Source organism: Sinohyriopsis cumingii, chromosome 17, assembly GCF_028554795.1.
Source record: "Sinohyriopsis cumingii isolate HCF-2022 chromosome 17, ASM2855479v2, whole genome shotgun sequence".
NCBI lineage: Eukaryota > Metazoa > Mollusca > Bivalvia > Unionida > Unionidae > Sinohyriopsis > Sinohyriopsis cumingii.
This window is the reverse complement of record NC_142977.1, coordinates 100300772-100312780: the sequence shown is the minus strand read 5'-3', so window position 1 is coordinate 100312780 and position 12009 is coordinate 100300772. Positions and strand designations below refer to the sequence as shown.

Here is a 12009-nt window from a genome sequence, read left to right as displayed (position 1 = left end):
CAGGATGTATTCAATACTAACAATATTGCTAAAAGAAACTTAAGTCACGTGCTTTTTTCTATTATACATTGTCTTTTTTCACTTTCACTTTAGCATGCCGGCGCATAGTGCAGTACAGACTGAGTCGAAAATATACATAACAACACCAAGAAAACGTTTGTTGTATACACCAATCATATATATATATATATATATATATATATATATATATATATATATATATATATATATATATATGTGTGTGTGTGTGTGTGTGTGTGTGTGTGTGTGTGTGTACGTGGTCTAAAGTCGAATTATGTAGGCGGGCTTCATAATCGACTGAATGACAGATACTTAATGTCACATCAACATACGTACGTTATAACATGTCAATATAATTGCAATGAAGTGCGCTTGCTTGCAAAGAATATTTTTCGTTATACTGCTAATCAAATTTGGTGGATAGATATTTTCAAATTTCTAAAATTACTCGATAGTTATTCGAATGACTTTTCAGTACGGTACGGTAGTTTAGAAATACATCGTTTAGTTTATCAATCTGCAAGATTTAGAAGATTCGTAGCTGGCGAAGGTGAGGAAATGAACTTGGCCACGATATATGGCTATTATTACGAAAGAAATTCGCTCATGACTATGATTAAGGGCACATATAGCACGGATAAGAAAGAAAAGTGAAACTGAAAGTAATGGAAAACCTAAGGTTTGCAAATGTTATTGTTCCACTATTTTTCAGTTGGGCGTTACTACCAATAAAACAATACCTTATGCAGAAGATTGTGGGCCTATCCACGTTTGCTTCTTAACAGATAAATCAACTGGGGACTACACCTGCATGTAGGTTGCATGTACTAATATGTATATATCAACATTCAAGTATTCGCTGATAAAAACACGAAGATAAATGCGCGTGAACCATAGATAAACTCTTCAACAGACTATCATAATAAGACGAAGTAAGGCTCTTTTCATATATAGAGGACGCAATTCAGAGAGACTTATTAATAGGGCCATTAGAGTTTGCATGCGGTCGTTGAAAATATATATATATATATATATATATATATATATATATATATATATATATATATATATGTATGTATGTATTGATAAATGTTTATTTTAATACACAAGTAAATGCCCTGCAGATGAAAATGACAGTAATTAATGGGTAACAGGAATGTCAATACAAACCTTCAAAAATTTATTTTGCTGTGTAGTTGCATGCTGAAATTCGGTTTACTTTTGGTCTGACCGCTCCTGTGGTCTATTAGTTAGAGCGTGATCCCCGGATGCGATAGGTCGCGGGTTCGAACCCTGACCGAGTCATACCAAAAACTTATAAAAATGATACTAACAGCTGCCTCGCTAGGCGCCCAGCATTAAGAGGTTAGTGTCAGGACTGGTCGGCCTGGTGTCAGGATATTGTGAATGGATGGGACATCATGTTACATGTCTGCGCCATAATGCACTAGTGTTCGGCATCAGTATAAACTGCCACACTGCAGACATCGTAGCGAAATTATTGAAACATTATTAATGCTAAGTTAAAAATCCAAACACACACAAACACACACGCACTTTTTCTTTGAAGATAGAGTGTTAATTTGACAATTATTTGTTTTAATCTGCCACGTTCAGTATAGTTAGGCCTATCTTTTATAATTGTACTTACCACACAAATCGTTATTCCTTTGGTTGGCAGTGGTAGGTGGGTGGTGGGTGATAGATGTAACATTGCATTTAACAAAAATCTCTTCCATATGTTATGTAATTTTACCAGAAATAATAAGTTCGTCTACGAAAGTGATCTATTTCATGTATCTTATAGGGAAGAGAGAAAATTGTCGTACAAAATTATAAATGATGGAAATAAGGAAAGAAGGAATGAAAATGAAAATAGAAATAGAAAAAGACAGATAATTAGATCGGAATACATATCTGTCGGGTCGCTTACTACGCGCTGTCAAAGATATTGCTATTCAGGCTGCATTTCGTTTGTACAAAACCTGAATACTGTTCTCCATTATATTTGCGCGTTCTATTTAAATATCTAGACGAAAACTATCTGTGCATAAGTAAAATAGACCGTACATTTTTCACAATTAAATAAATTTGATTAGCTACACCTGTTCGATTTTGAATAAAAGACGCGGCCTTGTTATATTGTTCAATTTGTTTCAGAGTCCAGAATCTTTTGATTGGCAATCGATTAACGTAGAAGACAGTATCCTTAGCAACAAAACTGTTATTGAAATCATGTTCATTTTACATTTTACATGATTTCATAGTTGCCTATTACATACTGTATAAGAAAAACCGGTTATACTTTTGAAATGAGGATAATCAAATATCTATGTGGCCCTGCTTAATACTAGATAACAATATATAATGTAATACCCAGGTCACGGGAATTTAAATATGACGTGGAACACTTATATTTGCCACGTGCATAGGCCAACATACAGGTGTTAAAGAATAATTGTTGGTTCATGCAAAAGGATATTAGCTGTGCTTAACTAAACGACGGAACGCACATGCGATATGCCAGCAAGGTAATATATTGTTTACTTCTATCACTTAAATATTGGGAACAAAATCATGTGTGATGTGTGTGTGTGTTTTGGATTTTAAACGTAGCTTTAACAATTGTTCAGTCATATTGCTAAGATGTCTGCAGTGTGGCAGTTTATAGTGATGTTTAGCATTCGGGCATAATGCCGCAGACATGTAGCATGATGCTGAGCTTCCACCAAGGCAGCTGTTAGTACCATTTTTTTATATAACTCTTTGGTATGACTTGGCCGGGGATCGAACCCACGACTTCCCGCATCCGATGCGGACGCATTAACCACTAGGCCACCGGAGCGGTCTACAAAATCATCTATACTTAATTTTATAGCATTTTTCATTGAAAATTAAATACTACACATAAGTTTATAATTATCTCCCATACTCGTCACCGTGGCTGAATAAATAAACACATTTAATTTTCATATTTAAAAGACTTCAGTTTGAAAGTACATGTATTACAAAAGGATGTATATATATATATATATATATATATATATATATATATATATATATATATATATATATGTGTGTGTGTGTGTGTGTGTGTGTGTGTGTGTGTGTGTGTGACTTACACTGTGCGAGAGCGATGAAACGTGAAGTTTTAAATAGTGCTACAGGGTGGTGGTAGATTTAGTTTCTTTTCTGCAAGTGGATTTCGTTTACTTGTTTTGTAATTGGTTACACAGTGTTACATATTACCTGTATATAGTATATACTAAAATACTCAGTGTTACATATTACCTGTATATAGTATATACTAAAATATGTATAAACAGCTCAGGTAACAAATGACAGACAGGGGTCATATAGAGTGTTTGCTATAATTCAAGACATTCAATTCATAGTGATTGAAAATGTCACCAACATATAGACATATTCATTGATAGCTATCAAGGATATATGTCAAATTTACAAAAGATGTTACGTGCGTCGACTGTACCCGCGGACTATAACAAAAATGTATGTCTCACTACTGGAGCAAAAACAACGATCCTACGTCTATAACTATGATACCGTACGCATCAGAGCGTAAAGTTACGAACAAATGCACAAAAGTCTGATACCAGCTAAGCTCCCTGGAAAAACCAACAGTTTTTGTACACACGATGAAAGAAGGAATTGTTGTTTTATCTGGATCTAATTAATCAATGCATTTTGACAGTACATGTACATTTGATCCTATATTATCAGGTCTTGTCCCTGTAAAGTGAGATCTAGGCTTAAACAAAAACATGACCTACTGATATGTGATATCGGTCATGTTGCATAAACAACTACCAGGTACACATATGATATTGATAATACTCACAATTATTTCCTGAAACATCAAAAGCAGGCTCTCTACCAGCAAGCTTTCTGACGTGTCAGCAAGTTTGATGTCTATGGCAATCTATCACTGTTATAATCTGAAAATGCTTCCCGATCTCGATTACGCAAACTCAAAAGAAACATAATATACTTTCAGCTGCATGATTTACGTAACTCAAGCAATCGAGCTCTCCGTTACGCGCGATCGACTTATCCACTTTCACGTATCGTTATCGAACTATCAGGGCAACAGTTGGATAATGTGAGTTCACTTCGCGTTCTCTATGCTAGAATGTTTTGTAGATAAAGCTAAAAATACGCGATCTTAAGAGATCCTAAACAAATGCGCATTCACCTTATTCAATACACAATCTAGAGACAGCAAACCGAAAATCTGGTTTTAACCACATGATCTCTTTCTCTCTGTCTCTGTCTCTCTCTCTCTCTCATTTGATACTTGAGATGGTGTATTCGAGCGTCTGTAAAGTGGCCCACACTTTCAATGCACGATTCATTCGGTCTTGAATAAGTGATCATCTGATTCGAACGACTTTACCAATTGGTTGTCTCGACATCTAATGTTACAGTTTCGAATATTCGCATTTAAGCTGAAAGAACACGAAATGTGCTGGCGATCTCGATCCGTTTGCTGGCCAGATAGTTCGATGCCGCAAAGCTGAAATTTCTATTTCTGATAGAGTATTATACTGTAATGGAGTGCTTCGAGTTCGAGCATTATGTATATTTTGCGATTCATAATTTTCTTTTTATAGGATCTCACAAGTTCCCGTAATCGGGTCTAGAGATCGTGAGGCGTATGCAAGTTATATCAGCGATAGCATTTCGCATACGTCAGCCAAACTGTACAGTTAGAATCAGTTAAATGCGGTCTGATCATGTATGTTTTTATATATATATATATATATATATATATATATATATATATATATATATATATATATATATATATATATGCCGCGAATATTAGCATCCCTTTCCAAATTTAGACTGAAATCTACATTACCACGAAACACGAGATCAAAACCACTAGGTATTTTTGTAAGATATGTTTAAATTCAAGAGAGAAAAGTTAACATTTGAGCTGGTGAGTAATTAGAGATGGAACTTTTTTGCTCCACACAGAATCCATATTCGTCAATATTCATTCCTGAATCAAACTATTGCTTCTGAACTATTTCCGTTCAATTAAAATTGTTTAGATCAAGCATGAACATTAGTGAGTTGTTGAAAACTGAATTGAATGATACCTCCACAAACTAGTATTTTGATTACTATCAACTGTTTTATAGATATTTACATTGGCTTGTTTGCTTATATATCTAATAAGGTTTTCACCATGTAGATGTTACTTATAATTTGACAGTGAGAAAAAGAACGGGGGAATAAGGGGTGATTAGAAAAGATGTATATAGCACTTCTTTGTACAAATCACACCACAACTCGCAAAATACACTTGTATATTATCTCCTATAACATTTCTACCACGAACTGCACTACCATGATGGAAATTCATTTTTGCATAATCAAAATAGGACACACACGCCATGTCATGTCTACGTATGAAAAGACAACAATTATTAATTGCTTAGACCAGTTTGAAATACATCATATTTAGTTTCATGTTTTTAATTTCTAACTAGTTAAGCAAGTTTTTGAGATATCACATTCGTATGTAAGACAGCTCTACGTGGACCTTTGTGTGGCCAAGCTCTCATGGGACATAACTCTAGTTCTAATGCTAAGAGAAAATTATTACACTAAGAGTGTTCATCTCATTTAACAAAAAATTGACTGCTTCTCTGTAGTATTTCAAATAATACAGACCATTTTCAACAGAAAAGGTATTCATCGAAGGCAATTGGTTTAATATTTGTTCTCAAAATATGTTATAATTTTTTGAAAAATTAATTCTCTGTTGAAAGGTAAAAAGGGGAAAAGACATACAAGTCACAAAATCAGATTCCATGTATCTAGAGGAATGATTATACACTGGCTTCCAAAGGATCATGGGAAATTGTAATGATGTTGTGCTCTTGTGAAGATGCGTTGTGTAATGGAACATTTGATATAAAAGCAAGTGTTTTCAATAACTCATATAGACTATTGGTACCTTTTATTTAATTCAATGTGAGTTTTTTTTCTGAAGCTGTGGGAAACATACTGCATTATGGGTAATGATGAAGACTGCATGCCTGATCAAAACAAATTTCGGTGCGTTGTCAATTCTGCATTTTGCTATAATTTGGCCTCTATTTTTCTATAGTTCGTCTGTTCGTATGCCTACCTTATGCATGTAATTTTTAAAAGACATATACACTTACAGTGCTAGAGTCATGCATAGTTTACTTACAAATAAAAATATGTAAAACATTTTTATGTAAAACATTTTTTTACTTAAATCATTGGCAAGGTCCCACTTATTTCATATCCAGTTAGTTGTCATGCAATATCTCATTAATCATTAAACTTATTATTTTGGGACTAAGACGCAATTTCTCAAAACAGTCAGTATTTACTGCATTATGTTCATAGACGAAAACTGCATGTATTTTGTTCTGAGTCGGTGGAAAGAACGATTTTGTTACCGAGTAGGAATATTTAGAGGCCTTAGATATTACCACGAGTACTAGGCCCAAACCAAACCGGGTCTAGGCCCCAACAGATTCTGAAAAGTGATTGATATTTTGTTTAAACTGTGTATAAAATATATTGGATCTATGAATGAATTAAAATTGTAACAACATGCATGCGCCGTTAACCCTTTTCTTACACAGTACTTGCTGAATACACACTCCACTTCAATAAACACACCTTTTCCAAGCACATTATATAGCAAAATTAATATATTTACAGTAATTAAATATATCCAATAGCGCAAATAACTCATTAATTTACAGTTCCTTCAAAAAGATTTCTTTTTTCAATACAAAAATTATAGATGCATTTAATTTTAAGGCGATAATTTACTTTATAAAAACGAAGATTCAGTCTTTTGCTAACATGCGGGTAGTCTCGATAAGTACAAATCGTTTGGTTATTTGTAACAAGAAAATTTTGTACGATCTTATTCTGTTTTCCTTTTATTTTCTACTTGAAACGTTGCGAGGATATTTAAAATGTAAGTGTCAATTACAAATCCCTTTTTTGTTCCCCAGTGTCTCAAGAACAGTGTAACATGATGTAATTCTTCTAAATTTCAGCCAAAAAAAACTCAATAGAGCTTCTGATATTTATGATACGTCGACCTTTACGTTGCAACTATAAATAAATGTTCCCCTCAGATTTAGACAGCGAATTTGAATCCCAGATAAAATAAATAAACAAATTTAGTTTCCACCACTTGTGTTTCTTCCTTATATAAAGGAAACCGAAACATTCAGGAAACCATATGTTGAGAGTTTGAATTTGAAATGGTTCTTTGGGTGGTTTCGATATTTTATACGATTTAAATTTTGGAATGTATAATCTCGAAGTTTTCAGTGTTGCATCTGGAAGCGAGCTGAACCGGCGCTGTTCTTTGATTTCTTACATTTGTTTGTTTCAGGTCTTTGCGTCGAGACTTTGCAGCTCTTACCAAACTCACTTGAAAATAAAATGATGCAGCCATAGTTATCGTCCCTTTAGAATCTGTCTACAGGTCTGTGGTGACTTAAAAGTATCTGGTTCATAGTACGAACCTTCCGGTTTGATCTGAGTGACCAGCTAGTTACTTAATTACATAAGTATCCAATTTAACAAGGGTAATGATAATTTCCATTTTCTCCTAACAAGAGGATATTTCTAACCATGTCTCTAATATGGACATCATTCTCTGAACCCTTCATACTGTGTATGGATATTTTAAAAATAATTTAAATAGAAAACTTCAGATGCAAAATACCTGCTCTCTCTCTCTCTCTCTCTCTCTCTCTCTCGTGTTTAGTGTCACTTTGCACACCAACTTCGTCTAGGAGCTCATCATCAAACATTCTTCCAAAATAGTGCTGTCAACGTGGACCACGATCGGATTAAGCCTTTCGAAGACCAGAGGCACTCATCATGCGATGGGGGGGGGGGGATATAAATCTATAAATGCACTTTGAAATCTGTCCTTATCGGCAGACGGCTATGATTGTATTTGGCTACGTGCCCACAAGTATTGAAAAAGCAAAAGTTGAAGAAAGAAGATTTCCAGCCTTTCTGTACAAATAACATCACGACCTCTTTGTACAAATTACACCATGACTCACAAAATACACTTGTATGCTATTTCCAATTACATTTCTACCAGGTACTTTACTACCGCTATATATAAACCATGTTAGTAATTCAGTTTAGTTGTATATAAAACATGTTTAGTTTATTTTTGTTTCTAATTTTCTAAGTCTTCAACCAATTTTTTTTTAGATACTACTCTGTATGTTATATGTACGTCACCTCTGTGTTGACGTTTGTTGCGACTAAACTATTTCAAGGGACATAACCCTAATTGTAATACATAGACGAGTCAATAATTTCTCTCAGAGTGGTCATCTCCTTTAACAGAGTTGGATTCGGTATAGTATTACAATTAATTATGTTAAATTATACAGAAAGCTAATTAATTTACAGTACTTTCAAACTTTTTTTTATTTCATTACAAAAAAGGTATTGATGCATTATCTTTCAGGCGATAATTTGCGCAGATTAAAAAAAAAAAAAAAAACAAACCAAAAAACACGAAGATTCAGTCTCTATCTAAAATGCGGGTTAGTCTAGATACGTAATAATTATCTGGATGTTTTTAAGAAGAAAATTCTAAAAGACACTGTTTTGTTTTCAGTAGTTTTCCATCTGAAAAGTCGCAAGAATATTTAAAATGTAACGTAAATACGATTCATGTTCGTTCCCCATTAATGAAAACAATCTGTACAACATTGTAACAAGATGTCATTATTTTAAATCTCAGTAATAGAGCTGCTGCTCCCTATGATACGTGGACCTTCAAATTTCAAATATTTATTAATTTTGTATTCAAACTTGCTAAGCGAATTCCATTCCTTGATAACATTATTGACCAATTGAACGTTCCACCACTTATACGCCTTCCAAAAATAAGCTTGAAACAAACATTCTTGGGACGATATTTTGAAAGTCTGAAGTTGAAATGGTTTTCTATATGGTGTTGGTAATTTATATGATATACGTTTGGAATGTCTCTTCTATGAGTTATCGGTGCTGCAGGTGGGAATGAAATAAACGGGTCCTTTTCTTTCATCCCTTACATCTGTTTGTTTAAGGTCTTTGTTTTGAGAATTCACCTCACTTAATATAAAATGATGCAGTCATCGTTATCATCCCTTAAATTTCAGTTTGTGTTGACTGCTAAGAGTATCTGGTTCATAGTATTAACCATCCGGTTTCATGAAAGCGACCATGTATGCACCTTGATAATTGTCTAATTAAACAAAGGTAATGTTGACAATTTCCAATATCTCTGAACAAAGGGACATTTATAACCATGTCTCGAATATGGACATCACTGCCTGAGCCCATCCTAATGTGTCTCCATTTTTAAATACTTTCCACACAATATTCCAGCAGCAAAGTACACGCTCTCTCTCTCTCTCTCTCTCATGTTAGGTGTCACTTTGCACACCAGCTTCATCTGGGAACACATTATCACATATGTTGTCCAAATTATTGCTATCAACTTTGAACAGGGCCGGATTAAGAATGGATGTAGGGGTAGGCATTTAAGATTGGGGTGGCCATATAAATCAACAAATACACTCTGGAAGCAGCCCGTAGACTGTCCTTGTATGTGTATGATTATTATAGCTATACTAGGCTAAGTACTAGATGGTTTAAACCTATTTAAATACATGTAACTATATCCACGGCAACAGAAGGAGGGGGCATGACTAGTGGAGGCCGGGGCACGTGGCCCCTGTCCTCGCTCTCCTTAAGCCGGCCCTGACATCGACTATAATTGCACGGGAGTAAGTACTGTGAAGTGTCAACTCCTCGCAGCCACTTTCGTTCCTCCCCCATTAGCCTGAGGGGCGAATTGGACCATTTTCTCCGGACACACTGTAAGCACACACACACACACACACACACACACACACACACCACCACCACCACCACCACCACCACCACCATGACTGTTTATTTTAAAAATTAAAATATATGTGTAGGCATGCTTAGAAATTACACATAATAGTTTAAAATTTATATCAATAAATGGTTCTCAATACTTTATCAGCTGCATGTTCTTGAATATTGTATGTGGTAAAATTAATTATGGGCTGGGTATACAATACAGAAATTTTAGGTATGGAAACACAGACTGAACATCTGCGTCTAACGCCAGAGCACATATATAAGATCCAGTGTGTATGCAATAAATGAGAATATTGTTTTATTTATTATGAACATAAGCATATATTCAAACGACATATACTTGTAACGTTCAAGAATTGTAAGCATTATAGAGTATATATAACTGCATACATATTGGATCCGCATTTGCACAGTTTGAAACCACGGGGTTTGTTTTTCAAACACCTATATTTTTTCAAATAAGGCCCTTAAATAACAATTGGTATGGATTGGCTCTAGAGGATGTAGAACAGCATAAACCCACTGAATAATTGGGTTGTTTTTATCACTGGATATTTGTGTTCCATAGCATACAAACTGCTAAGAAAAAGTGGAGTTTACGTTATTCATACACGGATTTGTCGTTTTCAGAATTTCTTTCTTTTATACATGTAAAGTGGTGTGTGTGTGTGTGTGTGTGTGTGTGAAAATGTCCCTTAGTAAACCTGATCTGACGTCATTTTTAAGTTAACGACGTAGGATGTTTGGTGACACCAGCTTTTCCTACGTTATATGTCTAGATGCGGCAGATGATTCCGTTCCGAAAAGTGAATGATTTTATAAAATTATTATTGTATTTAAAATAAGGAATTACCATCATCAAGATAAAATCTGATCTGGATACTGTTTATGAACCTAATGCACTTGCCAAATTTGGAATCAAGAAATGGATGAAACGTTTTACCGTTGGTAGGTAGAATGTTAAAGATTGTATAAGAACAGGTAGGCCAAGGACATCACATTCGAAAGAAACAGTCGATTGTTTGGAAGATTATGTGCAATATGTTCTTCAATACACATGAAATAATTTTTTTTTAACCACATAGTTCCAGAGAACACCACGCGGGATGTATTATGTATGCTACGCCACATTAATCAGTTAAAATTTACGTTAAACTATTCCAGACATACTGAGATGCGACTTTTTTTGGCAGCTTGATAACGCCCCCAAAAACACCAGAAATTGTGTAATACACACCTTCTATATTTAGCTCCTTGAGACTTCTGGCTTTTTCAACAATTTAAAAATTCGTTGTAACGAAGCCATTACGAAAGCAGAGAGATGCTAAGGGATGCATTAACCAGGATGCTGTCATTTGCTCTCACGTGATGGTCTGCTATACGTGTTCAATACAAGGGTCACAAGAAGGGACTCACGTGACGGGCTGTTACACTGTTTATTACACGGATCACAAGAAGGGACTCACGTGACGGGTTGTTACACGTGTTTATTACAAGTGTCACAAGAAGGGACTCACGTGACGGGTTGTTACACGTGTTTATTACAAGGGTCACAAGAAAGGACTCACGTGACGGGTTGTTACACGAGTTATTACAAGGGTCACAAGAAGGGAGAAATATATTGGGTCGCAAGAATCTTGAAGAAGGCCAACTAACATTATCGTAATTAGTTCAATATTTGTTCTTCAACATTTTCTCAGCCCTCGTATATTAACCATATCTTGCCGAAAGTCATAAACTGTAATTCAATAGATTTACTCGTGAGGCAACAGAAGAAAAAATAGTCATTAGATTTATTTCAAGAAAACTCAAGTACATCTGATTTCTATGTGCTTGATAAAACTCAGACCCATTCACCTTCGTCAGGTTATAAATGCACAATAACATGGTACGATCTATTATCCATACCTGACTATTGTAGAAGAAAAACTGTACGTAAAAGGTACCGCCCTCAAAAATGGCTCAATTCCATTTTGTTTCGGAATTTGAAAATATAGTCAGCAACCTAGTGTTACGTATATCTAT

General features: G+C 34.8%; 1 long non-coding RNA gene across 1 annotated transcript in view; it reads left to right on the top strand.

The window, feature by feature from the left end:
• The first annotated feature begins 1121 nt into the window (after nt 1-1121).
• LOC149779542 (uncharacterized) overlaps nt 1122-12009 on the top strand; it is a 36738-nt gene continuing 25850 nt past the window's right edge. Inside the window, exon 1 of the long non-coding RNA XR_016415671.1 lies at nt 1122-2552. This is a non-coding gene — a long non-coding RNA (uncharacterized LOC149779542). The remainder of the gene's footprint in view (nt 2553-12009) is intronic.